This window comes from Pseudonaja textilis, chromosome 5, assembly GCF_049901715.1.
Source record: "Pseudonaja textilis isolate UNSWEBS1 chromosome 5, rPseTex1.2, whole genome shotgun sequence".
NCBI classification, from domain to species: Eukaryota; Metazoa; Chordata; class Lepidosauria; order Squamata; family Elapidae; genus Pseudonaja; species Pseudonaja textilis.
Window position 1 is genome coordinate 11791066 of NC_141994.1, and position 27803 is coordinate 11818868.

General features: G+C 41.1%; 1 long non-coding RNA gene across 2 annotated transcripts in view; it reads right to left on the bottom strand.

Annotated features, from left to right (window-relative positions):
- Nucleotides 1–27803, bottom strand: part of LOC148125539 (uncharacterized) — a 43180-nt gene extending 15377 nt beyond the window's left edge. Inside the window, exons 1-5 of one of the 2 annotated variants that reach the window (XR_015743762.1) lie at nt 27678–27803; nt 24754–25030; nt 23646–23686; nt 22823–22997; nt 22424–22516 (exon numbers count right to left, since the gene is read on the bottom strand). This is a non-coding gene — a long non-coding RNA (uncharacterized LOC148125539). The remainder of the gene's footprint in view (nt 1–22423; nt 22517–22822; nt 22998–23645; nt 23687–24753; nt 25031–27677) is intronic. The other variant, XR_015743763.1, reaches the window with a different exon arrangement.

Genomic DNA, 27803 nt, shown 5'->3' on the forward strand with positions numbered 1-27803 from the left:
CCAGTATTTCCTGTTCTTTAATGGATAATTTACAATTACTGTACAATTTACTTTTCCTCTCCTGGAATCAATTATTTATTATTTTCTAGCACCATTTAAAAAGAGCATCCTGAGGATGTGCATTGGATAAGAGAGACATTGTATGCACTTAAAATTCTTACATTTAGTTTTTACTTTTTAATCTCTGGCATTAAGAAATTGTTAATCGTTAAGGGCTCATTTTAAAACTTCACATAGCAGTTAAAGCATTCCTTATGACAATGAGCAAAGATAGGTATTCAGAGCTGAGTAATGGCACAACAGATACTTCCATTTAATAAATATAAATCAACGGCATGCATTCTTCAACTGGGTGAATTAGGCAACCATTTCTGGACTTCAGAAGAGAACCCTTCAAAGTGATTCTTGGAAGCTCTGGGGATTTAGTAGAGCAGCAAAAACAGATTTTCCTTCATGCTCTGGGTGATTCATCATCAAACAATTGCATCAATCCTTTGGGTCAATAAGAGGTTGTAGAAAATAGATATTCTGCAGCCTTCCAAGAAAAGAATTTGAAAATCATCCTGAAAAACTCTCAGTAATTTTTCTCATTTGACACCAATTACAGGGATCGGGGTTAGTGGTGTTGATAATTGCAGGTTTCCCCTTCATTTCCTTCCTCAATATTTACATTACAGCATGGAGGATGAGATAGTGTTTGATCTTCTGATATTGACAGGTATCTTTTTTTCCCCCTGTGGAATTTCATTTTCAGCTCGAAATAATACTCTTCCATTTTATTTCCCATTCTGATTTCCACTACAACAATTCATATTCAGTAGTGTAAAAGAAAGACTGACATTCATAAAACTGAAAGGGCAATTTCCAAGTTCTCGGACAATGAAAAACTCATGCCAGATCCATTTCTCTCAGAGGTGGCATGAAGATGGGCAATGTTTCAAGATATAAATCCATGAGAATATTTTATTTGGTTATAACTAGGATGCCTACTAGGTACTAATTAAGAAAACATGGATGATTGATTTTTTTTCCTCATTATTTTCCAACACATTTCTCCAACCTATTTCTGCATCAGTTAAGGTTTTTTTTTATGTGCACCGGCAACTTTACATTTTTATGTGCAATTTTCTCTTTCATGAACTTTCCAACCAATGTATGTCATTTTTTGTCCACTAGGTAGGCATATATTTAAATGCACACAAAACTAAGTTCTTCTCCTTTTCTAGTTGTGAAGTTGGTTGGCATTCTATCTTCCTGTGAGCTGTACCAGACACTAGAGTGAGACAATTGTGACAGCTATATTAACACCCTGGCAAATAAAACTAGAATACCACATGGCTCTTCCAAAAAAAAAAAGAAAAGAAAACCAACCCCAATAAGCTTTGGCAGACAGAAGCATCAAAGAGCCCTCGTTTAAATACTGTTCAGAGAACAGAACAATCTCTGATAGCAGCTACTTTTAGCTTAGAACAAAATGCTACCATGTGGTCATATTGTTCTCACTTTCATTTTCAATAACATTTTGATTATGTGGGTCTGCAATTTATCACCAGCACAAACAGCAGCACCAAATAAGATGGAAAAGTTCATTTAGGAACACTTATATCTCTCATTTCCTTTGTCGTCAAAAAAGAGTTACAGTATACAGTGACAAGTCATGGAAGGAAGGATGGAAGAAAATGCAAGACCTTCTGGAATATTGCTGATGATTAGCAAATGTTTTTGACCACTGATGATCCAACATTATCTGAAAAGCTTCATCTCACCCCTGAATTTGATTGATGGGGGAGGGGGAAATAACCTCATATGTATACATTTTTGGAGGAAAATTAATATTTGTATGAACAGACTTATGATTTTGGTACTATTTTGAAACATTAATGAGAAGAAGGAGAAAATGTTGGTAAAGGCCAAAGGGATATAGACACATCACATTACCAACTTAACATTTATGAATTTTGCCTGGCTTTCAGGCAGTTCACTCAAATCTAAAATAATACCCCCCCCCCCCCAACATAAATTGCACAGTCTTCTTAACAAAATGTATTGAAGCGAAACTATATGGTTATAAGAATTTCAGAAACTGAATTATTTTCTATTAGATCAGATTGATTGCTTAAGATGTTAGTGTTATGGTTTCTTCTTCATTGTTTTATTGTGAACTGCCAAGAGGGGGAAGCATTTTTACTGGTAACGGTTAAGATTGCAGGTATTTATTTATAGAATTTCTTCTGAATCTTTATGACCTTGAGAACCAGCCCTTACAGATTGATTGGCAGAGAAACAAATCTTTAGAGAATTTGCAAGGCTTGAGGTGCCAGCCAGGGATTCTAAGGTCAGAAAAGCTATGTAAACATGGATCAACTGCTGAGCTTCAAGGTCACCAAACAATTCACCACTATCAATCCATTAATTCATGGGATGGGCAGGAGATTGAAACAATAAATTTAAATTACTAAAGGCATAAAAATCATTTGTGCTTTCTTACTTGCAGGGGGCAATTGATTGTTTTGTATGACTTATATTATTATATGCCATAAAGATTCTAATCTAGGCAACTTGAGTATCTACTGCCAAGATATGTTGAGCTAAGCTGTGATGTGTCAAGAGATCTGTGATTTACCACCAAGGTTGGGAAACCTGTTAGCACCTCTATATGAATTAAACCAATTGCCAATCCTGACAACTTCCAATCCTATAGATTTCAACCACATTGGCAGGAAAAACCTGGGCAAACTCAGTATGTTCTCTACCCTGACTGGGAATTATTAATTTGGAGAAAAGGTGCTTAACCTTGTTGTGCTGTAGAGACCTCAGGTGAAAATTATAGACTCCTGCTCAGAAGCATATGTTTTAATGCATAAAAAGATAGACAGACAGATGAGAGATAGAAGAGACAGAGAGAGAGAGAGACAGAAAGAGACTGTATTACAAAGGGAACAATTATGTTCAAATACAGTATACTTACCAAAATGTTAAAAGATAACAAATATGTAATAATATATATGCTTCTTTATTAAATTAGGAGAAGACAAATTCCAGTATTCAGTTAATGAAAATAAAGTTGTATTTTTTCTCATTCAAGCTCACCTTACTCTTGAGCAAAGATGGGCAGAAGATACCTGACTGAGGCAAAAAAAACCAAAAAAACATTTTTGGGTACCTGACAATATCACATGATATCATAAGAGATTTGATTATCTTTCAGTTATTTCTTTGTTCACAGTATTTGCTGCCCATTTATTTCAAATAATGTTGGCATTCTGCAAATGTTATCTCAGAATGCCTTTGTTAGATTTATATGTGCCATGCCTCAGATTCTGTTATTTAGTGCCTACTGGGAATAAATTAGAAAAAACAAGATAACCAGTGCAGTATTTTCTTCAAAGTCCTGTAATCATTTCAAAGAGGTAGCAGAAATTTGTAAGTATTTGCAACTCATTTTTTTAAAAAAACCAACTATTCAAATACTGTTGCAATAATTGGAGTTCTGTATATAATTTTATAGTTTCTCATGAGACCTTGGATCAAGGTTAAATGAAATTACTCACAACCAAGAAGTTAATGTTTACATTCTTTCATTAAGCACACATTCAGATTACGACCAAATGCTTTGGATTATTTCAGAAATATAACCCCAACCATGCTTTTAAGATGAAATGGCATTTCCCACAAACATCCGGATTTATAACCATGTTGGTATATGTATAGTTCCAGTAGTCACTAGTAGCAGAATCTGAAGAATGGAAGTTCATATAATGGTGCATTAAATGGAACACTTCTAAGTACTTTTGTTGGAGCTGGGTGATTTAATACAGGAAGGCTCCATTGGAGGGAGAGGAGTATTAGCCCATTATAATTTATAAGTCCTGTTTGTAGAGCATTTATACATGCAAAGTTAATCCACAGGATAACTGTAGAACATACAGAAAGGCCAGTATCATCATCATCATCATATGATTTCATAATTTAGAACCACTAGGTCGATTGGCTTTTATGTAACTCCTTGAAATAACTTAGTTGTGGCACATCACTTTTACCTAACAGCATCAATGATGAAGTAGTTTTTATGATGGCAAACTTACACAAAGCAAAATTTAGAATTGATTCTTCTCAATACAGATGCACAAATTCCTTAAATTGTTCCTTGTGAGTGTCAGTCTTTCTCTTGGGCAATGAAATACACAATTGTAGAAGAATAGACCCAGTCAGTTATGAGATTTCTAATGGTCAAAATATTTACTGAAATTCATGTGAATCTGCTGCAACATGGGTTTTTAAAATAACAGTTTGGATTTTACATTTCTGGCATGAGTGAACCTTTGACTCAGTCTCGTGCAAAATAGCATTGGAAGTGATGCAATTCAATGTGTTGATCTAGTTCACTGTTTGCTTATACACTTCCTTCTTTCCTTCATTCATAAATCTGTATTGGTGTCCTGAAGGGACAAAACTAAATTTCAGAGTACAGGTTTTTAATATGCCTAACACATTCTTTTCTGCTTTCAACACTGCAGCTTTCACCATTGCCCATATTCCAGGCTGTGGGAAAAATGCTCCCAAGTCTTCCCAGTCTTGATTTCTGCTCCAAACAGATATTTATACAGTCTTCTATAATTAAATAATTACTTTAATATGAGCTTAGTGTGTAAAGGCAAAATGAAATGTTCTTGAAGTACTGCAATTAGGACCATAATTTTGTTATTTTCTTTCCAGCTTGATTGATCTTACAACCCTTCCTTTCTGTCACCTTTACAAGCAAACTAGCTAAGGGTCACTTTTCATGTAATGCTATTCCAATTATGCTCCTTATTAGAACGGACATAGTCTAGATATACTCTGGCAAAACTCTGATCATAATCTAGCTCCAGCAGTTGAGTAATTCCCCCAGTTTCAGGGTGAAAGAGTTGGTAAACCAGTGAAACTACGAGTCAAAACTTGCTGCATTGGCTCATCTTCAGGAAAGCTGTTGGTGGGAAAATGCTCAGAGAACAGCAAACTGACAAACTGTCCTTTTGCTTGGCATAAAGAGATTTCCTACTGGTAGCTGTCTTGCAGCAATGTATTTAACTGCAGTGAAGCAAATATCAAAAACTATCATTCCACCCAAAACTACAAATTGAGTTCTTTAAGAGGGCTTGAATCTGCTGGATCCCATGATTAAAGACTAGGCTTAATTGCTAGTACTAGTCTCAAAGTTTTGTAAAAGCCATGATTTCTCCCACAAAAAAAAAAAAAAATCCTTATGATTAAAAACAATAATGACACATTTACCCATTAATGTCTTTTTTAAAAATGCATCATCTTAAATGAGTATTCTCACAAATTGTAACAGATTTAGTTACTTGACCTCATACTCCTGAAGTACATATGGTGTATAACTGGGATTCAAGATGGCAAGTGGCCGACTGATGTGAAACTTCAATATTTTATATTTCTTACCCAAATAATATGATACATTGGTTCAATCACTCAGTCAATGTGAAATGACCCAACTCAGACTTCATCCCATTCTCACTTGTTTACAACTTCCATTGCAACTTGCCACTTACAAATCATGATAGTTTGGACTTTAATCTTACTTATTTAGGTATTATATTTCCATCCCGCTATTTCTCCAAGAATCAAAGGTGGTATAGATAACATCTCTCCCTTTTTAGTATCATGAGAAGTTTATGCTCCACGTTGAGATGTAATGATTTAATGAGTCTCATGACTAATTTGGTATTTAAAGTAGATTCTCTCCAGTCCACACCCAGTTTTAACCAAAGTAGTTCCATTTTTTTTACATCTCAAACAGAATATGTAAAAAATGTGCTGTTCTAAATTTGATACATTCATATTTCTTGTTTTGAATTCTATGAATTCAGTGCATTCAAAGCACAAAGGGTCCTTGTAAGAATGAAATTTATTTAACAGAGGTCACCTTGCACATCATGTGAAGTACAATACAGTATCTTCATATAGCAGAACTGGAGTTCTGAGCACCAATTGATCACTGTTTGGAACTTTATAAGGTTAATGTGGTCAGAGAGAAATGCAATGGGATATAAAAGGCAATCAATTATTCAACCAATGCCAGTTTGGAATGATTTCAAATGCATAAAATGATTTAGTATTTTCCTCTCCTTAAAATTTAATTTTAATTTATTTATTTTTCTTTAATTTTTATTCTGGTCCAAGGTGGCATGAAAAGCAAATAATATTTTCCAAGTATAGCCAACAAGATAACATTATTGCCTTTATGAATGTTATATGACTAAAAGTATTTGCTTTCTCAACAATTGCTCACTTTTGTTGCATAGTATCACAAACATATGATGACTCAAATACAACAGTGTTCTGGTGAAGCATATAAAGAAGAAAGAAACAAGTCAACAATGCAAAATGTTTGCTTATAAGTAACATCTATTCAGATCATAGTTCATTAAATAAGACTCATTTGCTAAAAATCTGTTACACCGCAAGTAAACACCATGCAAATTATGCTTCCTACTTGGCACAAACTATCATATCCCAAACTAAAGAATATTTTAAACAACAGAAGACGAGATTAACTAATGTTTCAAACATCACTTGTTTAATTAAAATATTTGTGTGGACGTAATTTTTTAAATTCAATTTCCAATAATTCTACTATTGAAGGATATTTGTTCATTATTAAAAAAAAAACCAACATAGCAACGCAATCATAGATATATTGTTATTTTCTGTACTAAATAACCCAAAGTCAATCAGAAGTTAGTCACCAAACCCCTTTACCAAAACAGATAATACCTTTTCCTTCTGCAGATTCTACAGGAACTATTTAATATTTACATCTTTCAGTTCAATCCTCAAGTATTCTTTATGTTTGCATTAACTAAATTTGGCATTTAACGCTTGCATGAGAATCCTGTGATAACCTGATGAAATTAGTGACAACAGGTTAGAAATGAACACTGGATGGTGAAACATGAAGTTTCCCAATACTCTTGAGAAAAGACTTTCTGTTACATGCCCATCACTGCCTTGAGAATTTAGCAGTTGGGTAATACTCTGAGGGCAATAGAGATTTCTAACTGAAAAGAAAAAAATATGAAATAGCGATAACACTTAGACTTATATATTGCTCCATGGTGCTTTCCAGCCCTCTCTAAGTGGTTTCCAGAGTCAGCATATTGCCCCCAACAAACTGGGTCTTCATTTAGTGACCTCAGAAGGATGGAAGACTGAGTCAACCTTGAACCCTGTCAGGATTGAACTTCGGGCTGTGGGCAGAGTTGTTGCATTCCATCACTGCGCCATCAGTATATAAAATTATACAAGAAAACTGGTAGTTTTTATTTTTTTATTTTTACTAAGCCCGAGTAGGTATTTACACTCAGATAGTAACGCAAAAGAAACCCAAACTCTTTGTACTTGTTGCTGAAAATAGAAAAAAAATTAACAATTTTTGAATATGCTGATTAAAATGGGCTGAGTATAGGATAGAAGGGAACAATGTACAAGTAATACTTGACTTACAGCCATTTGTTTAGTAAGCTTTTGAAATTACAACCAGTGGTGGTATTCAGCCGGTTCACACCGGATCGAGCGAACCGGTAGCAAGAATATAGCGTGGGTCGCCGAACTGGTAGTAACTTCTGGCTGGCCATGCCCCCTATCCAATCGCCCTCCTGCCCGATGCTCGCTTACCCGCCCACCTGACATTCACCTAAGGTATTTCTTTTTTTCCCCTCCTGACAATCAGCTGTGCATAGATCAGCTGAGCCAGGATTCCCCTTGCTGAGGCCCAGAAAGGCAAAAAATGGAGGGAGGAGCTCAGCCCTCCCTCCATTTTTTGCCTTCCAGAGCCCCAGAGGAGCCTCGGGGGAGCAAAAACCATCTCCCAAAATGGAGCTTGGAGGGGTCCTGCATGCCCCTCCCATGCTGTTTTTTTCCTTCCTGAGCCCCAGAGGAAACTTAGGGGAGCAAAAACGCACCCCCAGAGGCTCTTCTGAGGCTAGGAAGCTCCCAAAAATGGTTGGGGGTGGCAAAAGACCCAAAAAAGCCACACCCACCCAGTCACATGGCCACACCCACCAAGCCACGCCCACAGAACCAGTAGTAAAAAAAATTTGAATCCCACCACTGGTTACAACTGCACTGAAAAAAGTGACTTAAGATCATTTTTCACTCTTATGACCATCCTCGTGGTCACATGATCAAAATTCAACACTTGGCAACTAACTCATATTTATGATGGTTGCAGTGTCCTGGGTCATATGATCTTCTGACCAGCAAAGTCAATGAGAAAGTCAGAATCACTTAACAACGGTGTTACTTACTTAACAACTGTAGTGTTTCATTTAACAACTGGGGCAAGAAAAGTCATAAAGTGGGGCAAAAGTCCCTGAACAATGTCGTGCTTAACAACAGAAAATTTTGGCTCAGTTGTGGTTGTAAGTAAAGGACAACCTATAATGTAATTTTTAAAGAGAGAGGAGGGATACTGAATTTGTCTGTAACTATCTTCTATCTCACAAAGAAATGCACATACACACCCAAATGCAAAGCTTGTTCAGCCCTGATTATTTATGTGGTCATAAAGAAAAGGGCTCCTTCTCAAACTTCCAGATAAATTGGGAAACCATGACATATTGCACAGATATAGAAAGTAGGAGTTCAGCTGAAAAAGGCTTGAAACATTTTTGAAAACAGTATAAAAAAAAAGCCAGGCTCCACAAATAGCACTCAGCTCCTGGCAAAAACTCAGGTGCCTCTTCATCTGTAAATAAACACACACTTAGTAATTGTGCTTGGTGTAACTATAACCTTCAAGCACACTATCTTTCATTGTTTTTTTTTTTATGTACAAGTGAATGTTAGTATTTGATAACTATGGCTATTCCTAAATGTAATATAATATTAGCAGTTAAACAATTATAGATAAAAAAGGGCCTGTCCTTAAAATGTTCCTAAATGTTGATTTTTGCATGCATGATAGGGACATCACAATTGTGTATCAGTTTTCTTGTCTTCGTGCATAATGTAAGATTGTCAAATTAAAAACTAGCATACTGCTTTTTGCAACACCTGAGTGTCTTCCTAAGAAAATGAATACTATAACGCTAGCCATTAGCTGGGACATACTTAAACTAGATTACTGTAATGTACTAAATGTGGGGATCACTCTCTGGGTATATCTTGGAAACTGTATACTGCTAATATATCTTAGCATAATTTCCACTACGTGCGTTCATATAGCGCCTGCTCCCTAAGACAGATTTTCTTCACAATCATATAGGATTTGTTTTTAGTAGATTTCAGCAGAACTTTCTTCTCTTATGCTGTAATAATATTCCAAAGCTAAAAATGGTTGAAAAATGCAACCCATTCTCCTGCTGGGACTTCTTCATTGGCAAACATCTGCTACTATCATTATTAGGATTCTGTGGGAAATTAAAGTAAATAAAGCTAAACAAGCAGTACACCTATGCATATTTACTCAAATTTGCAAACATGTAATATATCTTGCATGCTTATTCCTAGGAAATGTTCTTAGGAATTCAAGAAAAGTCTAATTATTTAGAAGACTAGTCACCCTGACTCTATCCTGAATAGGAACTACAAGTCATAAAAAAGAGGTTTTTATATTTCACAGAAACAATAATATCACTTATTTGGTTAATAGCTTAGCACTTTAGATAATTATATTTTATTCAATAAGTCATTGTTTAAAAAGTTATCTAATGTTGGATGACTGAATAATTTTATTATATTAAATGCATTTGCCTTGTTGACAATACTTTATTTCCTCTGGTATGCTTATTGTCTAAATAAAGTTTTTTAAAAAGTTGCTAAAACCCATCATATGCAAGTCAGAATTTTGAAATCAAAATACAAAATGAAATTAAAATAGGTAGACAAAATTCCGAGATGGTAATTCAACTTTAAAGTCACATTTTCCTAATCTCAACCACGCTATAAGTATACATGAATGCTTCTCCCCAAAGTGCTGTTAATAAAAGCATTGGGCTGAGAAGAAGAAAAAAAAGGATACTAGACTTACATGTGCTTCTTTGTAAGAAACTATTTTGAAGAAGAAAATGCCCTTGCTGAGTAAGGTAAGGAAAAAGGTGGAGTTACACATTATCCTTTGAACAATAGTTAAGCTGAAAGCCACCACAAAGTGATGCTTGGTTGAAAACGCCCTTCTTTCAACCTTATCTGATCCATAGGACAGCATTCAAGTTTCACATTACACATGCATTCTTGTTCTCACTCTCCCATACACAAGGATTTTTTTTTTTAATTCATTAGAGAGTGAGATAAAAGCATGATAAATTAAGCATTATAAAAGATCATCTTGAGAAGATCAGGCAGGTAAACAAAGTTTCTTCACACCCTACAAAGAGATTCCTGGAATGCAACTTCTTTTTGGTATTACTCTACTACTTTGCAATTCAGCACAGGTTTCCCAAGCATAACAGGGATCAACAATTGAAAAGGAACAGTCATTCCTTCTGCTCCGGGATGGCTGAAGAGAGGTGGAAGAATGTGTCTGGCAATGTTTACAATCTGTGCCAACCTTTACTTCTGGGATTCTTTAATAGAAATCAAGACATTTAAAAAGAAGAGTATATGAAATTTGTTGGATGGAAACATTCTATTCATAAAAACAAACAATACTCAACATTGATTAATTATTACCCTTCTGCCTTAAATATGTAAAGATCATTTTTGGTTTTCTGTGAGACTTTTTCTTTTATGCTATGCTACTAGGGACAATAGGGTTCTAAAAAGAGGTTTTATATTTCACAGAAGCAACATATGACTTATCTTTTCTAGGTCTCAGTGTGTGGTTTCCTCTCATATTCTTAGATCACTAGTTTTCACTTCCTACCTAGGTATTTCCAGCTATATTTACTTTTTATCCCCCAAATATTCCAGTTTTCTGGATTTGCATCTTCTTAAAAATTAGTATGATTGTATTGTGTATAATAATCTTCCTCAAACTGTTGCCCTTCCATTTCTTGGACTCCAGCTCATATTATCCCAGCCTGTTGTCTGGTATGATAACAATTACCGGTATAATTCCATAACGTCTGGAGAATGGTAGGCAAAGAAAGCTAATATATGAATCTTACATTTGATTTAACTTTGATGTTAATTCTGATATTTTTATAAATGACATTGAGAAGACTTTGAGAAACTGGTATTTTTTTAAAAAAATAAATAAATCAAACAACACATAAAATATCTCCTTTTTATTATTTATGTGCTCTGCTGTTTTATTATTTCTTTTTAAAAAAACAGCATAATCTGTGATTTTTTTTTAATTTTTGATGCTGTGATTAACATTGCAACCTGCTGAGAAGATTAATTAAACTCCATAAAGGCAGAAAAATGGAACATAAATCTTATTATCAAGAACCTGACGTAAAAGTAACCCAAATTTACAGTTTCTTAATCTTCTGGATTTCAGAAAGCTCTCTCCTACGTAAGTAGTTCTTTGTGAAAAGTGGGAATACAACTTTCCTCTCCAAAAGTAGGAATGCAACAGAGAGCAACATATAGAGATGTCCCATTGTTCAAATGGAAATCATTCATCTAGTCTTGAATCCAGATCCCTAATTCCAGCAGGACTTAATGTAAGTAAGTAGGCATAGAACTGGAATTTAGTAAAGTCAAAATAAAGAGTGAAAACCAGGAGGAGTAAAACTACAGCCACAGATGTTCTATCTGCCCAAATGTTTAGCTAGTCATTTATTTAATTGCTAAATATTCCATACTTGGACACAGTTGATTGTACATAACCTATATGGAACTTCAGAGAAGCAAATTCCAAGTAAGTACTTAATAACAAGTAATTCCATGGAAATTTCTTCCAGGAAATCAAGTACTGGTATATACCTGAAGAAATACTGTACAAACAAAACAAGAGACCTGTAACACTGGTTATGAAACAAATGCAGGAACAGTGACTGTAAAATCAAAACACATGCCAAGTACACTAGATAAAATCACCACAAGTTTCCTTTCACCATCAGTCACGTGCTGTTTGTGTGTAAACGCAACATATCAGTTATCTGGGGACAAAGCATTTACAAAGCATTTAGTAAGAATGATCATATGTTCCTTAATCTGAGATTATAAAACAGGGCCTTTTGCATTCTTACACTTTCCTTTCAAAACATTCTACAATAATGTTTACAAAACAGATCCTCAGGGTTACGCACAGAACTTAGTGTCTTAAACTATTTGAACTCTGGTGCCCTTCCTGATCATCTTTTGCAATGCCAAATATTGTGGGCAGAAAAGAAAATTGCGGTCCTGCTCTCTCTACTATGAGCTTTGAGCCTCTAAAAAATCCTTCCCCTCCAGTCATTTGGAGAATGCCAACTTTGAGTCCCATGAAGATCGGTTTATGCCACCATGTCTTTGACCCAATGGAATGGCCTTTTGCATCCTAACCTGCATAATATTTCATGCTTTATTTTAATGTCTGAATTATCTGGTCATATTCTTGCTTTGTTCTGTATCAGCCAGAATCTTGCAATTGGGACTGGTTGCAGATGCCTCAAATCAATCAATCAGTTGCAGAACTGGGGCCAATCGTTACAACCACACCCAGGGCTCTCTAAAAGCTTATCATTCACTCCTGAAGTTATGAAATACCTTTTAAAGTTGATCAAATCCTATATATATAAAGATGAACAAACCTATGGAACAGCTGTCCTGCCCTACATAAGAGGAACAACAGACAAAATCAGCAAATAATACAGAGGCATCACATCAAGACTGCCTTCAAAACGGACAAAAAAATAGCAGCCATCCTAAGAAACCCCAAAGATAAAATTGACCTAGAAAACCAAGGCATATATGAAGTCCCCTGTGCATCATGCCCTGCTACATACATAAGACAAACCAACGGAGGATAAGTACCCTCCTTGAAGAACACAAGAATGAAATAAAAAAGCTGGAACACACTTCCTCATTAGTCCAACACATGAAAGCCACAGGTCATAGCATCAACTTCAATGGCACCAAAACCCTAGCTACTATAGAAAACCCAAGCTACAGAATTATCAGAGATTGTAAAAAGACCTGAAAGCAAGAATAGAAGAGATGACTCCACCAGACTGTCAATTATCTGGAAGCCTGCACTCATAAACAAAACAATCTCCACACCACAAGCCAAGCAAACACCTGGGCACAAACAGACCTTCCCTGATACCTCCAGCTTAAATACATCCCAATTAGGCACCCAGATGGAACATAGCTTCCTAATAAATGATAGCCGTCCATTTACCGAAGCCAAGCCGCACTAAAAGCCTCCAATACAGGAAACACAATGTTGCCAGCCAATCAAGACAAAAAAAAAGCTACAAAACAGACAGAAGATATTAGAAACACCAATCAAGCAGAACACAGCAAACTGCAAGACCAATAAACACAGACCAAGACTCTCAACCAATCAGGATGAAGAAAAAACCATCCTGGCACAGCAGTAGGCTGCCCCAAATTTAAAACTGAAATGGCTGTGATAGTCTGACTCACAGACGAATACAATACAGAAGCCTGATGATGGCAGATGAGATTCTGCCGAAACGCTGCTACAACTTTAAAAGCACAACTATAATGACGTGGGAAAATACCCGAACAAAGCTGAATACCATACATATAAATACCCGCGAAAATATATATGAAATGAAAAGCTCAATTTGTGTGGTGTTAATAGGAAGAATTCTATGTTCAAATGTTCCCTAAATTGATTCTCCTAAACTTAGGGGAACATCCCTAAAACCATTCCTATAAAGAAGGGACTAGAATATTGGGCAGAAAGTAAGTGATTGCAGCAGTAATATACTGCTGCAAGATTCTTTTCACCACCATAATTAATCTTACCAGAAGCTATCTGTAGACAAAAGAAAAACTGCATGATCGAAGTTCCATTTTTTTTACATATATGTGTGTATATATGTGTGTGTATGTGTGTGTATGTGTGTGTGTGTGTGTGTGTGTATATGTGTGAGTAACACACACACACACACACACACACACACACACACACACACACACACAATATATATATATATATATATATATATATATATATATATATATATATATATATATATATATGGGTGGGCTTTGATTGTGTGGAGGCAGCCACCATCTTGACTTTTTTGGCCTTCCTGCAGAATCTTACACCCCACCAAGCTACAGCAAATACTTACTCAGGACACACACATGAGAGGGGAAGAACACGTGATGAAGTCAATCCTGATAAATTAGATTTCAGATCTAAAATGGGTTCACAAAGCCTTAGCTGCTTTAATAAATTTGGCAGTACCTATTACATAAGACAACATTATCTGAGTGCGTGCAATTCACTCTCTGTTGATATGGATGATTACCAACATTAATGGATAATAAGTCATTAAAGGTAATGATAGGCTGCATTGGCCTCTGCACCAGTGGCAAAGTCCACAGTAGAATTTGTGCCAAGTTGGTTGGTTAATCATTTATTACTAGCAAGGAACAAGCACACTGCTTTTCAGTTACAGCAACCTTTGGGTCATACTTTGAGATGAGTGGGACACTCTTTTCACACTGAGGCTCAATATTTATGTGGAACACACAAATCCTAGCCTGCCTGTCTTCTCTTAAGATGCCATGAGCTAATGGCTTCTCCCACCCTCGCTGTGTTTGTTCTAAACTAGTGTTTCCTTGCTTGTGTAATTTTAAGATGGGTGGACGTCAGTTCCCAGAATCTCCTGTGCAGGTAGGAGAAATTCTTCCAGACAGTGTTTCTCAACTTCAAGCAGCTTCAAGATGGGAGGATTTCAGCTCCCAAAATTCCCTAGCCAACTTGTCTGGGAAATTCTGAAGGTTGTATCTTAAAATTGCTCAGGTTGAAAAATGCTGCTCTAAACAGAAATCCTGCCTTCCAGCCCATCTTTGCTTCTGCTTTCTAGCCTAATGACTTAACCACTACATGCAACTGTCTAGGGCATGGGTGTCAAACTCAAGGCCCATGGGCCAAATCCGGCCTGTGGGGTGCTTAGATGGCCTGTGGAGCCACCATGGACACAACGAAGGACCGGCCCGCAGTGCCTTTGCCAGCAAAAGAGAACAGAAACAGATTTCTGTAGCCCTCTCCCAGCAAAACTGTTAAGTTTGAGCAATGAGAGGCTGAACCAGAGCATGAGTGCAACAGTACTTTATTTTACAAATAAAGGGCTGACCGTGCTTGCCAAGCCTGGAACTGGCTCGCAGCAATCAGCAACCAGTTGGACCCCGCAGCCTGCTTTTATAGCTGGCTGCTGGGGAGAACCAACCAATGGGAATGGGGGAATAACGCCCACATAAAGTGAGTGGACCTGAGTGAGAACTCCTTGAGTCCTCAGGACATAACACCCCTTCCCCCCAGATGCGAACATGCATAGTCTTTGAGGTAGACGGGGGGTTTGTGTTGGCGCCCGGAACGGCGCAACTCGGGGACATTGTCTGTCTGTTCGGTATCAGTCTGTGATGGTCGAGCCGGCATAGTGTCGCTAACACTCTCTCTGGACTGGGCATCTTTGGAAACCACCGGGTTGGTTCCTGGAGTCAAACTCTCGTGGGTTGGACCCGGTTGATCAACTCTCTGGGCGCTGTTGTCCGAGTTTGGGCTGACCAGAACGACCGCTGGTGCAGACTGGTCGCTGGGTACGATGTGGCTGGGCGGCGGATGAGGCGGTTCCCCTTCAACTGGAGACTCTGGATTCTTGTTGGCAAGGGTGCTGAGGCGCCTCCTAAGCTGGTCTATGTGTCTCCTCCAGACGCGACCATCCTCCAGCCTGACTCTATACGATCTCGGCCCGGTGATGGCGATGACCTCGCCTGGAATCCAAAGTGGGTCCCCAGCGAAATTCCTTGCGAATATCGGCTCCTGTAACATAAAATGTCTAACCTCCGAAGTAGAAGCGAGGGGTGAGTCAGGGCAGTATTGTGGGTGCAATCTGTCCAATACAGTCCTCAGGCGCCGGCCCATCAGAAGTTCCGCTGGGGACTTATTGGTGACTGCACAGGGGGTTGAGTGCTGGCTCATCAGGAACCGTGCGAGTTTGTGGTGCCAGTCATCCCTGCCAAACCTAGCGAGGGCCTCTTTGGTGGTCCTGACGGCCCTTTCAGCCAACCCATTACTGGCAGGGTGAAATGGGGCTGTGAAAATGTGGCGAATGCCCAGGTTGGCAGCAAAACGGCTGAATTCTACTGATGCGAATTGTGGGCCATTATCGGAGACAATGGAGTCGGGTAGTCCATGTGTAACGAACAGGCGCGTTAACACGCTGGTGATTGCTAGTGTGGTGGTCGTGGATAGCTGTGCCACGTCTATCCATTTGGAATAAGCGTCCACGACCACTAGGAACATCTTTCCATGCACGGGGCCGGCCAGATCGATATGGATTCTAGACCAAGGGGCGCTGGCGCTCTCCCATCTGGTAGGGGTGGCGATGGGGGGAGCAGGACGGGATTCCTGGCAAATGCTGCAGGAACTTACCCAATTGACAATGTCCTCGTCTAGACCCGGCCACCACACGTAGCTGCGTGCTAATGCCTTCATTCTCACAATGCCGGGGTGTCCCTCGTGCAACGCCTCCAGGACTCGGGTTCGCAGCGAGGTCGGAATGACCACTCGAGTGCCCCACAGTAGACAACCCTGCAAACTGGACAGCTCCTGCATGCGAGTCTTAAAGGATGCGAATTTGTTATCAACGTTGCCTCCCGGCCACCCCCTCCTCACCCAGTCGAGCACCTGGGCGAGCGTTTGGTCTGCCTTGGTTTTAGCGGTGATGTCAAGGGCGGTGATGGGTAGGTCCAACTGGGTGATTTCGAAAATGGCGTTGACAGGAGCTGGGTCTTCAGCCGGAGCGGGTAAGGGGCAGCGACTGAGAGCGTCGGCATGGGATAGAGTTTTGCCCGGGCGGTGGATAAGTTTGTATGAGTAGGCCGCTAAGAAAAGTGTCCACCTAGTCATCCTAGGGGAAAGGACTTGAGGTGTCTGTTTGTCGCCGGCCAGTAGGCCCAGGAGGGGCTTATGGTCGGTGACCAGTTCAAGAAGTGGCCAAAAGGAATTCGTGAAACTTTTCACGGCTGCAACAGCTGCTAGGGCTTCCTTGTCTATTTGGCTGTAATTTCGCTCTGTGGCCGAGAGCGTCCTGGAGAAAAAAGCGATGGGGGCCTCGGCGCCATTGGGGAGTCTGTGACTAAGGGACCGCCCCAATTCCAAAAGGGGATGCGTCTGCTGCCAGTACTAAAGGAAGGTTGGGGTCGAATTGGATGAGCACTGCCTCTGACGTAAGTAGTGATTTGATGGCGTTAAACGCCTGGTCTTCTTTGTGCCCCCAGTGCCACGGTGACTTTTTGTCTAGTAATCTGTGTAGGGGCTCGGCTACTGAGGCTTTATGGGGCAAGAAGGATGCATAAAAGTTCAGCAGCCCTAAGAAAGCTTGTAGCTCCGTTTTGGAGGTTGGTGTGGGAGCTTCGTGGATCGCCCTAACCTTGGACTCCAGGGGGTGAATGCCAGAGGCGTCAATTTTATAACCCAGAAAGTCCACCTGTCTAGTGGCAATGGCGCATTTTTCTTTTTTTAACTTGAGGCCATGCTGTCTGAACCTCTCTAACACTGCTCGCACTCTCTGGAAGAGTTGGGGTCTGTCCCTGGCCGAGACCAAGATGTCGTCGAAGTAGGGTACTACACCAGGGAGGCCCTGTAAAATCCGCTCCATGAGGGATTGAAAAATACCCGGGGCAACACTTACGCCAAATTGGAGACGCTTGCATCAGAAAGCACCCCTGTGAGTGACGATGGTCTGAAGTTCCGCTGTTTGGTTATCAACAGGGAACTGCTGATATGCTTGAGACATGTCCAATTTAGCAAAAATACTGCCCGGCTCGAATGTGTGCAATAAGTGCTGAATGACGGGCACAGGGTAGGCGCTAACTTGTAAATATTTATTGATTGTTGTCTTGTAGTCCGAGCAAATTCTCAGGCTACCATCTTTTTTAAGGGGTGTGACAAAGGCCGTCTCCCACTTGGCGAAATCTGTTGGCTCAATGACTTCTTGTTTTAGTAGTTTATCCAATTCAGCGTCTAGTTTAGGTCGAATAGCAAATGGAACTCTACGTGGTTTTAATCTGATTGGGATTGCCTGGGGGTCAACTGTGAACGAGATGGGGGTTCCATTATAACACCCCAGCTCCTCGCTGAACACATCTGCGTAGTCAGCGAATAAGGAGTCAGTGTCTGAGGTTGAGACAGCATGGACTCCTGTTAACCCTAGGCCGAGGTGGGGAAACCAATCGAGCCCCAATAAGGTGGGTAGATTGCCGTTAACTACCACTAGAGGTAGGTGGCCTTTAAAAGCTCTAAAACTGACAAAGAACTTGCCTCTGCTGATCACGGGAATGGCCTTCCCCTGGTAGTCCTTCAGACCGAACTGGCATCTCTGAAGCCGGGTAGTAGATAGGCTGGGGTGGAGTCTCTTGAGGGTGTTCCACGAGATTATTGAGAGCGCTGACCCTGTGTCAACCTCCATGTGGCACGGTTTACCTTCTAGGGAAACGGAGAGAGAAATTTTACTAACAGTGTGGCAAGTACGCCTGGCAAGGCGGTGCGTGCGACAGTTTAATACTTGCCTCTGTGGTCCCGAGTGCGAGGACGGGGGTCTGTGTGCAGCGCTTTGGGGGGCTTGGCAGACTCTCGCGATGTGCCCCCTCTTATGGCAGTTGTTGCACGTGGCTCCTTTAAACTTGCAGGTGGCCCTTTGATGCGATCCCCCACAGGCTAGGCACAATGTGATGTGCTTGGGTGGACCGGTGTATTCTTGTTTGGCCCCTACCTGCGACCGTCTGTCGTTTGCGGCGGTGGACGTCGTTTTCATCGTTGTGGGTTTCCTCCTCTTCCACCTCTTCGGAATGGACTGGGAACGATGCTAGCTTGGCACTTGGGCCCTGAATTTCGGTGGCTGAGTTCGTTGCTAGTTCGGCTGCTAGGGCCTCCTCGACCGCTTGCGCGAGGTTGAGGTCTTTTTTCGCTAGCAGGCGCCTCTGTAGGTTGAGATCCTTGACCCCACAAACTAATTGATCGAGGAGCATGTCCTCCAGGTATGTTCCAAACCCGCAGTGCAGGGCTGCTGTTCTGAGGCGGCCATATATTGATTGATGGTCTCCTTACTTGACTGCTTCCTCATACGGAACGTGAACCTCCTGGCGATTTGTGAAGGCCTGGGAGCGTAGTGGTTAGTGAGGATCTCAAGCAACTCGGACCACGGAACGTTTTTCAATTCTCTCGGCGCCACGAGTGCTGCGGCTGTATCGTAAACGGTGGCTCCGCAGTAGATTAGGAAATAGGATTTTTTCCGATGTTCTCCCGCGTCCGCCAGGCCGACCGCGTCGATGTAATGATTGAAGCGGTTCTTATACGATACCCACTTCTCTTCGTCTGGTTTAAACGCCGGGAATACTGGGTTGGAACTCATGGTGCTGGAACGGCTGGGCTACCTGCGGAAAAAATCTCTCTGGGACTACGAGCGCTCGTGCGTACTAGTGATATCAGCTCTGGAGAGGTTTTTTGCTACCCTCTCTTTCTCTCTCTGGGTTACCACGTTGGCTGCTAGCCGTTGGAGGTGTCTTGATTCGCGCCAAAAAGTGGGCGTTAGTGACTACCTACAGCGCTGTGCTGTGTTTCCTACTGGCTCGAAATTCAAATGACACCCGTTTGAATTTCGCGCCAAATCTGAAGCGGCTGCGGCTCGCAGCGCTTCACTTTCCCGTGGCGGGGCTAACAAGCGGCTACAGACGCTTCTAACTTTGAATCAGACCGCTTTCTCTGGCTGCGGATCAGCGTTTTGCTCTTTTTGATCGCTCGTTTTGTTGGCTGACCGCTCTCTCTGGCTGCGGATCAGCGTTTCCCTTATCGCCAGCCGATCGCGCTCTCTGGGCTGCGGATCGGTGGCTAGTGACTCAGCGGTTGCAAGGTGCTTCTGGTAGCCATCCCATCCTCGTCGCCAGTGTTAAGTTTGAGCAATGAGAGGCTGAACCAGAGCATGAGTGTAACAGTACTTTATTTTACAAATAAAGGGCTGACCGTGCTTGCCAAGCCTGGAACTGGCTCGCAGCAATCAGCAACCGGTTGGACCCCGCAGCCTGCTTTTATAGCTGGCTGCTGGGGAGAACCAACCAATGGGAATGGGGGAATAACGCCCACATAAAGTGAGTGGACCTGAGTGAGAACTCCTTGAGTCCTCAGGACATAACAAAAACAGAATTCCGTTTTCACTGGCTGAGGTCTGCATAGGCCGTCGCAGCTGAAAACAGAGCTCACAAGGGTTGTACGACCTATCTTTTCCCTGGCAGAGGACTCCAGGAGACCAAAAACGGAGCCTTGATGAGTGACATCCTTGTGGCCATGTCCATCCCAGCCATGTGCCCTGCCCCCGCCCAAGTCAACACAACACTGATGCGACCCACAATGAAATCGAGTTTGACACCCCTGGTCTAGTGGTTGAACATTTTAATTATTTTATTATGTTCCTGTCTAGTACATCACAGAGTATTCTAATTAGGACATACATACATACATACATACATACATACATACATACATTACAGTCTATTTATGTGCAAAGAAAGATTATACTCTAGTTCAGAATTTTTCAAACTTGTTAGTTTTAAGATATGTGGATTTCAACTCCCAGAACTTCAGGAGCTGAAGTCCATATAACTTAACACTGCTAAGTTTGAAAAAATACTGGTTTGATTAACCTCCTGCCCTCCACATATATCATGTACCTAATTTTGTCTTAAACTTTGCAGATGCAAATTCCAATGATGTTAAGTTTTAGATCTGTGGCATCTCTCTCTTTAACAGTGTTGATACAGTATATGTATCATAGACCTAAAATTGTTTGTTATTTCCATCCCAGCCAATAAGATTATAAAACTGTGCAAGTTTAAAACAAAAATTTCTACTAGTCTGCCTTTACATCTGCATAGTAATTTCAGTCACATCTGTTATGTCTACAATCCAGGGAAAATCCAGGGAAAACATCACTTTTTAAAAATTGAAGAAATGATTCTTGTCATATTTGCTTCCCTGTAGCTTTCTGAACACACGTGGTTTAGGCTGGTTTAGGTCATTTGGGTTTATGATGCTTCAGTTCATTTACATTTTGTCACAAGATCCTAGACTAATTGTGCTTTTTAACATAAGTTATCTGAAAGATTGTATTAGAAGGAACCTCCTTTAACAGGAGCAAGTGTGTGAGTTCCATGCTATACTGCCATGATGATGGCAAACCTATGGCACGCATTGTCCCAGTTCAGCTCCGCCGTGCATGCATGCATGCCTCCCGCTGGCTAGCTGGTCATCAATCTCTTCCACGCATGTGCAGGAGTGGGGCATGTGCAGGGGGTGCACGTGTGTGTGTGGAGGGTGGGGTATATGAGGGAAGGCCGCACATAGGGGGCAGGGCGCATGCGGGGGCACCGTGTGCACATGTGCAGGGTGTTGGGCCGCACATGAGGGGGGCATGTGCATTGCATTGGGGGGGGGGGTTGGTGTCCGCACCCACATGCGCTCACTTTGGGCACTCGGTCCAGAAAAGGTTAGCTGCTGTACTGTAAACTTCCATATAGCTGCTTGTCTCATTCCTTAATAAGAAGGTTGTTGAGCTCATGATACTTGCATTTATTTATTTAGTTGCTCAATTTATGTAACTGCACATCTCCAATGCATTACAGGTAATCCTTGACTTACAACTACAATTGACCCCAAAATTTGTGTTGCTAAGTGAGACATTTTGTTAGGTGAGTTTTGCCCCATGTTACAGTCTTTCTTGCCACAGTGGTTAAGCGAATTACAGCAGTTGTTAAGTTAATGACACAACTGTTAAACAAATGTGGCTTCCACATTGACTTTGCTTGTCAGAAGGTCGCAAAACGTGATTAGATGACTCTGGGACACCGCAATTCTCATAAATATGAATCAGTTGCCAACCATCTGAATTCTAATTACATGACTGTAGGGATGTAGCAATGGTTATAAGTGTGAAAAATGGTCATAAGACACTTTTTTCAGTGCCGTAGTAACTTCAACGGTCACTAAACGGACTGTTGTAAGTCAAGGACTACCTGTATTTTGTGCGTGAGTCAGTTATGAAAGTATATCCCTGAACAAAAACTAAACAGCAAAGGGGAAAATGCGAACAAGACAGGGAAAATACTCATGACAATCATTATCAGGAATGGACAAAGACCAGCAAATTAGGTGCAGCAGACACTATGAAAATATAATTTGTGTTATAGAATCTCACTTCCACCTGATAGTGAGGCAAAAACAGTTTTATCCAATTATCACTAACTGACCACATAAGGTTTGTAAACTACAATAATAACTTTGCTTTCTTACCTGCATTAACCCACCAATCTATGAAATACATTTGAAGTATATGGGCAAAGCTGGCTTAGAATTAAGTCAGATGTTACCACAGATGTGTCAGGCCTAAAATAAGAAAATATTGGAAATTTTTTTTTGAGCCAATCCAATAATTTGAAATATCCACCAGTTCTCATCACAAAAATCAACTTTTTGTATATGAGGGCTGCACAATTTACTTTGAGGAGAATCAGTAAGGTTTAATATTACCAAATGGGTGCCGCAAGAGTAAAATACATGTCTCCTTAAAAACTAAGGTTATTTTAAGGGTTGAATCCTATCTGTCTTATAATTTCTCAGTATGCAAGAACAATCTTATGTTGGCAAATACAGTGAAAGAAGCCTCTGAGGATTACAAAATGTTTATTCTACCTGTGATGAAATAAGGATCTTCCCCAGACTTTCTTTTTTTTGGCAGTATCTTAAAATCTTTCCTGCACACCATTTCCTTTTATGATCTTGGCTCCTAACACGCAGTTCCAGGGCAGAGATGGGCACAACCATTCTTTTCAACCTCAGAGCCTTCTCCAATTAAGGTTGTTACAAACTGACAGCGTGGGAAGCAAAGGAGAACAGGCGTAAACCCTAAAGTAGACAAGTCACCATTCAAAACTAAAGCAAACCTCCAAATTCTCTTTACACTCTGCCATATCTGTAAGTGTGATGCATTCCCATGCACTTTCCAACATTCAACCCTTACCCATGATAAATGTGTCCCTGGGCAACTCTGTATTAAAACACAGGTGGGGAACCTCACCGGACAAAAGCCATACTTCAGGGGTGGAGTGTGTGGTTTTTTTCTGGTTTTTTTTCTCCACATCTCAGAAGCCCACTGATGATATAACTGTTTTTGATTTGGGGAGTCTGAGAGATTTAAAAAACAAACACTAACATGTGGACCCTCATAAGACTCAAGCCACATATATAATACAGCACTTCTGAAACCAGTAATCTGAATGGTTACCAGAAGAAAAATGAGGAGAGAAACAGGCTAATGAATCAGATGGGATTTGTGATTCCTCACTTCCTTTTTTTACTTTAATGAACTGCTAACACTTTATAACAAAACAATGACATGGAATCGAAAATCATGTCCTAGAAAATCAAGTTGGTAATGTCATTTAGCAGATGATGGCAGCCAAACTACCTGTGATTGTATCAGTAATTCCTCCTTTACCATATTTATTTTCATTACCTTCAACATCATCATCATCATCATTATCATCATCATGGTACCTAAAAGTTAAATCACATATTGGGTTAATATCCTTCTTGGCATGGTGAAAGATGCAACTGACAAAACACATTTCTCCTGTTTGGACTAAAGCATTATAGTGTAACCCCAGATCCACACCCTGTTAAGCCCAATGAGCCATCAACAGTCATGTGAAACCGAAAGGTTAAATAAGGTGACAGTTGAGAGCAAAAGGCATCTCAATAAACATTGCAGAACTATTCTAAAACCAAACACCTTTTTTGCTTTTCCTTTTGGGGTTTGCATCTGACTTTTCTTTGCTTATCCCTCCTAAAGTTTCAGGAACTGGATAAATTATTTGGAACGATGCTACATCAGATATAAGGAACCACCTCTCCTATTTGGGGAGCACTGTATTCCATATTTCAAAACATTAGCCATCCTGTGTTTGTAAAGTTATTGTTCTCTCACAGACTCACAATAGGACAAAAAAATCAGTTAGTGATTGCAAAATGTTTCTTTTCACTACATACGCATGTTGCATTTTTGACATCTCACTGTTTCATAGTAATTTTATTAAAAATTACAATTTAAAATATTACAAAGAGAATAAAAAGAAAAAATAGAAAGTGCAGGAAAAAAATAAAAATGGAAAAGGAAGAAAAAATAAGAATATACAATACAGGTAGTCCTTAACTTACAATTGACAGCTTAGCAACCATTCAAAGATATGACGAACCCCAAAATTGGGTTTTATAACTCGCTTTTGAAGTTCTGCCCTTTCCCATGGTCACATGACTGCATTTTTGCCACTTGCAGCACCCTGCAATCACATGATTGCAATTTATGTTTTTGCTGGAAAGCAGTGTTTATTTCTGGTTTCTGGCAAGTATTGCCCCATGCCAAACGATGGGTTTGCTTTATGACTACATTTGTTTGCCGTAAAAAGGCTGTAAAATCAGGTGCAATCACATGATTCTTAAACCTGTTTTAAATTTCTTTTGCTTAGGGCTGAAGGATGCTATAAAACCTGTCAATCCAAAAGTCCCTGATAACTGAAAAGCAATTAACAATTTCCAAAAGTGAATAGAAAAGAGACTATGCAAACCTAATGCCCTTTTGAAGGTGCCAATCATGATTTCAGCTAAAAGATGGCTGTTGTCTCATCTCCCGGAGCTGCAAACTTTCTTGTGGTCTCCTGCAAGGAGCAACTACTTGGACCACTTGTTGACAATCTCAAATCCTCTTCTTGTTTGTACAGGAATTATAAAGATTCAGTTTATTTTCCAGATTTTCATTCTACTGCAGTTGTTTTCAGTTTCCCATTACTTTCCCAGAAATCGGCATTGCACTGTTAAAGGCACAATTGACAAGAACTATATGTCCTGAAAAAAAAAAAAGGATACAAGTTTACACTATGAAATAATATCCTATGCTTAATATCATATTTATGATAACCACATATTATTAGCATGTACTTGTTGCTTGGCCATTGAGTCATTTCAGTGTTTTCAAATAAGCAACCGAAAGGTATAGTTAGTGTAATTTCCTTAAGAGGAAAGTTATTAATTTTGTCGTCTTCTTTTTAACATACAAAAAAAAAAAGATAGCATAGATGCATTTAAAACTGTAAATGGTTATAAAGACGTCTATTGATCTTCTGTTCATCTCTCATCTCTCTATACCAATGATGGCGAACCTTTTCGTCCTCGGGTGCCAAAAGTGTGTGTGTGCCCGTGCACACGTGCGCATGCGCACCATCACCCATAAGGCAATTCACGCGGGGGGCCACACCCCCTGCGCATGCACGCACGATCCTCCATGCATGCTGTGCATTTCTGCGCATGCGACCCCACACACGTGCTGCGCGTCTCTGCGTATGCACGCGTGTCTCCTATGCACGCCCCACCCCCACACATATCCAGCAGCTACCTGACGATCAGCGGGTGGCGCACGCACCTGCAGAGTAGACCTGCTATGGGGCGACGGTTCGTGTGCCAGCAGAAATGGCTCTGCGTGCCACTTCTGGCACGCGTGCCATAGGTTCGCCATCACGGCTCTATAACCTCATTTTTCTATCACCTAACCACCTCTTTGTCAACAATCACCCTTTTTTCGGTGTGCATGTATGTATCTATCTATTCACATATCTTTTTATAATATAAAATACATCTTTTGTCTGTTGTTTACCTAAAAGCGTCTGTAGGTGGTGGTCATATAGATGGGCAGCCCCAACAGTGCTATCAAAGCTTCGCTCATTTGTGTGTATGTATATATGTGTGTGTGTGTGTGTGCAAGACAGAAAAACAACTGGTGCTTTTATTCCACCATGGTTACGACCTTGACTTTTTTGGATCATGCTCTGTGACACCCCTGTACTTATCTCTATCGTGTAACTATCTCTTATCTCTCTTTTTTTTTTTTTCCCTTCCATCCATCCATCCACTTATCACCCATTTACCCTCTACCTTTCATCTATCTCTTCCTATCATTTGTCGCTATCTATGCATCCATTTCTCGGCTATTATGTATGTATCACTTCACCTATCTACTATATGTTTACCCTCTATCTCTCTTTCATCTGCCTACCAGCTGTCTATCGATCCTCGACCCCCCCACCCCCATTGATCTTCCAATGCGGCGCTCCTTACAAACGTGCAAGGCTCAGCAGATCCGTCCGTTCTGCGGCTGAGCCGGGATTCCCTTTTCGGAACGGAGGATTCCTCGTTGATTTGGCGCCCCCGGTGGGCAAGAAGGGTCGCTACACCGGCTCAGCCCCCCCAACCCCCCCCCCCCCACTTCCATCCCACCCCACCCCGGTGTCAACGAGACGCCTTTTAAGTACTGTACAAGCAAGAATTCAAACGTGAGACACTGCGGCGCGCGTGCAATGTCTCCGAGAGTCTTTGTGGGTGGGTGGCGCTGGGTGGATTTCCAGGCCAGCGGTGCCAGACAAAATAATAAGGGTTTGTTTGGGGTAAAAGCTGTTCGGGAAGGAGGGGTCGGGGGTGGTGGGGGGGGGGGGAAGCGGGAAAGGTCTTGAGGTTTCCCGTCTAAAGGAACTGCGGGGGTCCTTCGGCAACATTCAATACGCTCTCGAAATAAAAGCATCCTTTTAAAAATTAAAAAAAAAAGTTCAGCTTCGGGTATGAAGGAGGCTAGACTGCATTCCCTCGGGGAGCGAGGGTCCTGTTGCTTTTCTCTGGGCAATGTTTTATAAGGGCGTGCTTTGGTTTGTTTTTGTTTTTTTATATTAACCCCGGGCAGCCGCGGTGCCTCAGGAAAAGTGGCGGCAACCGAGGACGGAACTCCTTCCTTATAAATCCTTTCAAATCGGGAGGGAAGAAATACGCGTGTGCGTGTCCGTGGCAACCCCAAAAAAGGCGGGTGGGTGGGCTGCCGCTTAGGAAAAAGCCCATCCCTACTACCGTGCGGAATTTTTTTTTTTTCGCTCCTCCCGGACTATAAATCCTATCAAACAGCGCTTCTGGATTACGAGAGAATGAGTAGAAAGGTGCTCCTTGCGTATTTTTTTAAAAAATATTATTAATCTGAGGGAGCTTTTAATTAACCCTTCATTGGGGGAACCATGTGCGAGTTTCTTCTCGGATGCCCCGCTCTTGTCACACGGCGTCCAAAACGGCATTTCTGAGGGTCTTTGGCGCCAAATTGCTGCAGGTTTGCGAGCTGACGGGGTGGGGCTGCTGCTAAATGGCGCCGTTTTTTGGGGTGGTGGGGGTGGGATTATTACTGTTTTATTGACATTCGGCGGCGGGGCTTTACCGCCTCACCAAGGAGGGAAGGGGAAAGCCCTCTCCTGCCTGCCGATCATGGCGGCTGCCTTGCGCCCCCGCCCCGCGACTCCCCCGAATTCCCGCTTCCGACGCAGCGCTCAGCCCTGCTGAGAATGACCTTCCCCACCGCCGCCAGGTTAGCGACGCGCGAGCAAGGCGCGCCCAGGAATTCCCGCCCTTCGCTCGTAAGCGCCCCCCCCGATCCCCCTCCCCACCCCAAAGTTCCACTGATGCATACCCAAATCCGCCTTCCCTTGATTGGCCGAAGCCAGGCTTTCATTTGAAAGAGCCGCCCCTCTCATTGGCTCCGACGCATGTAAATGAGAGAGAGAGAGCCTTCCTTTTCTCTGTGTGTGTTTGTGTG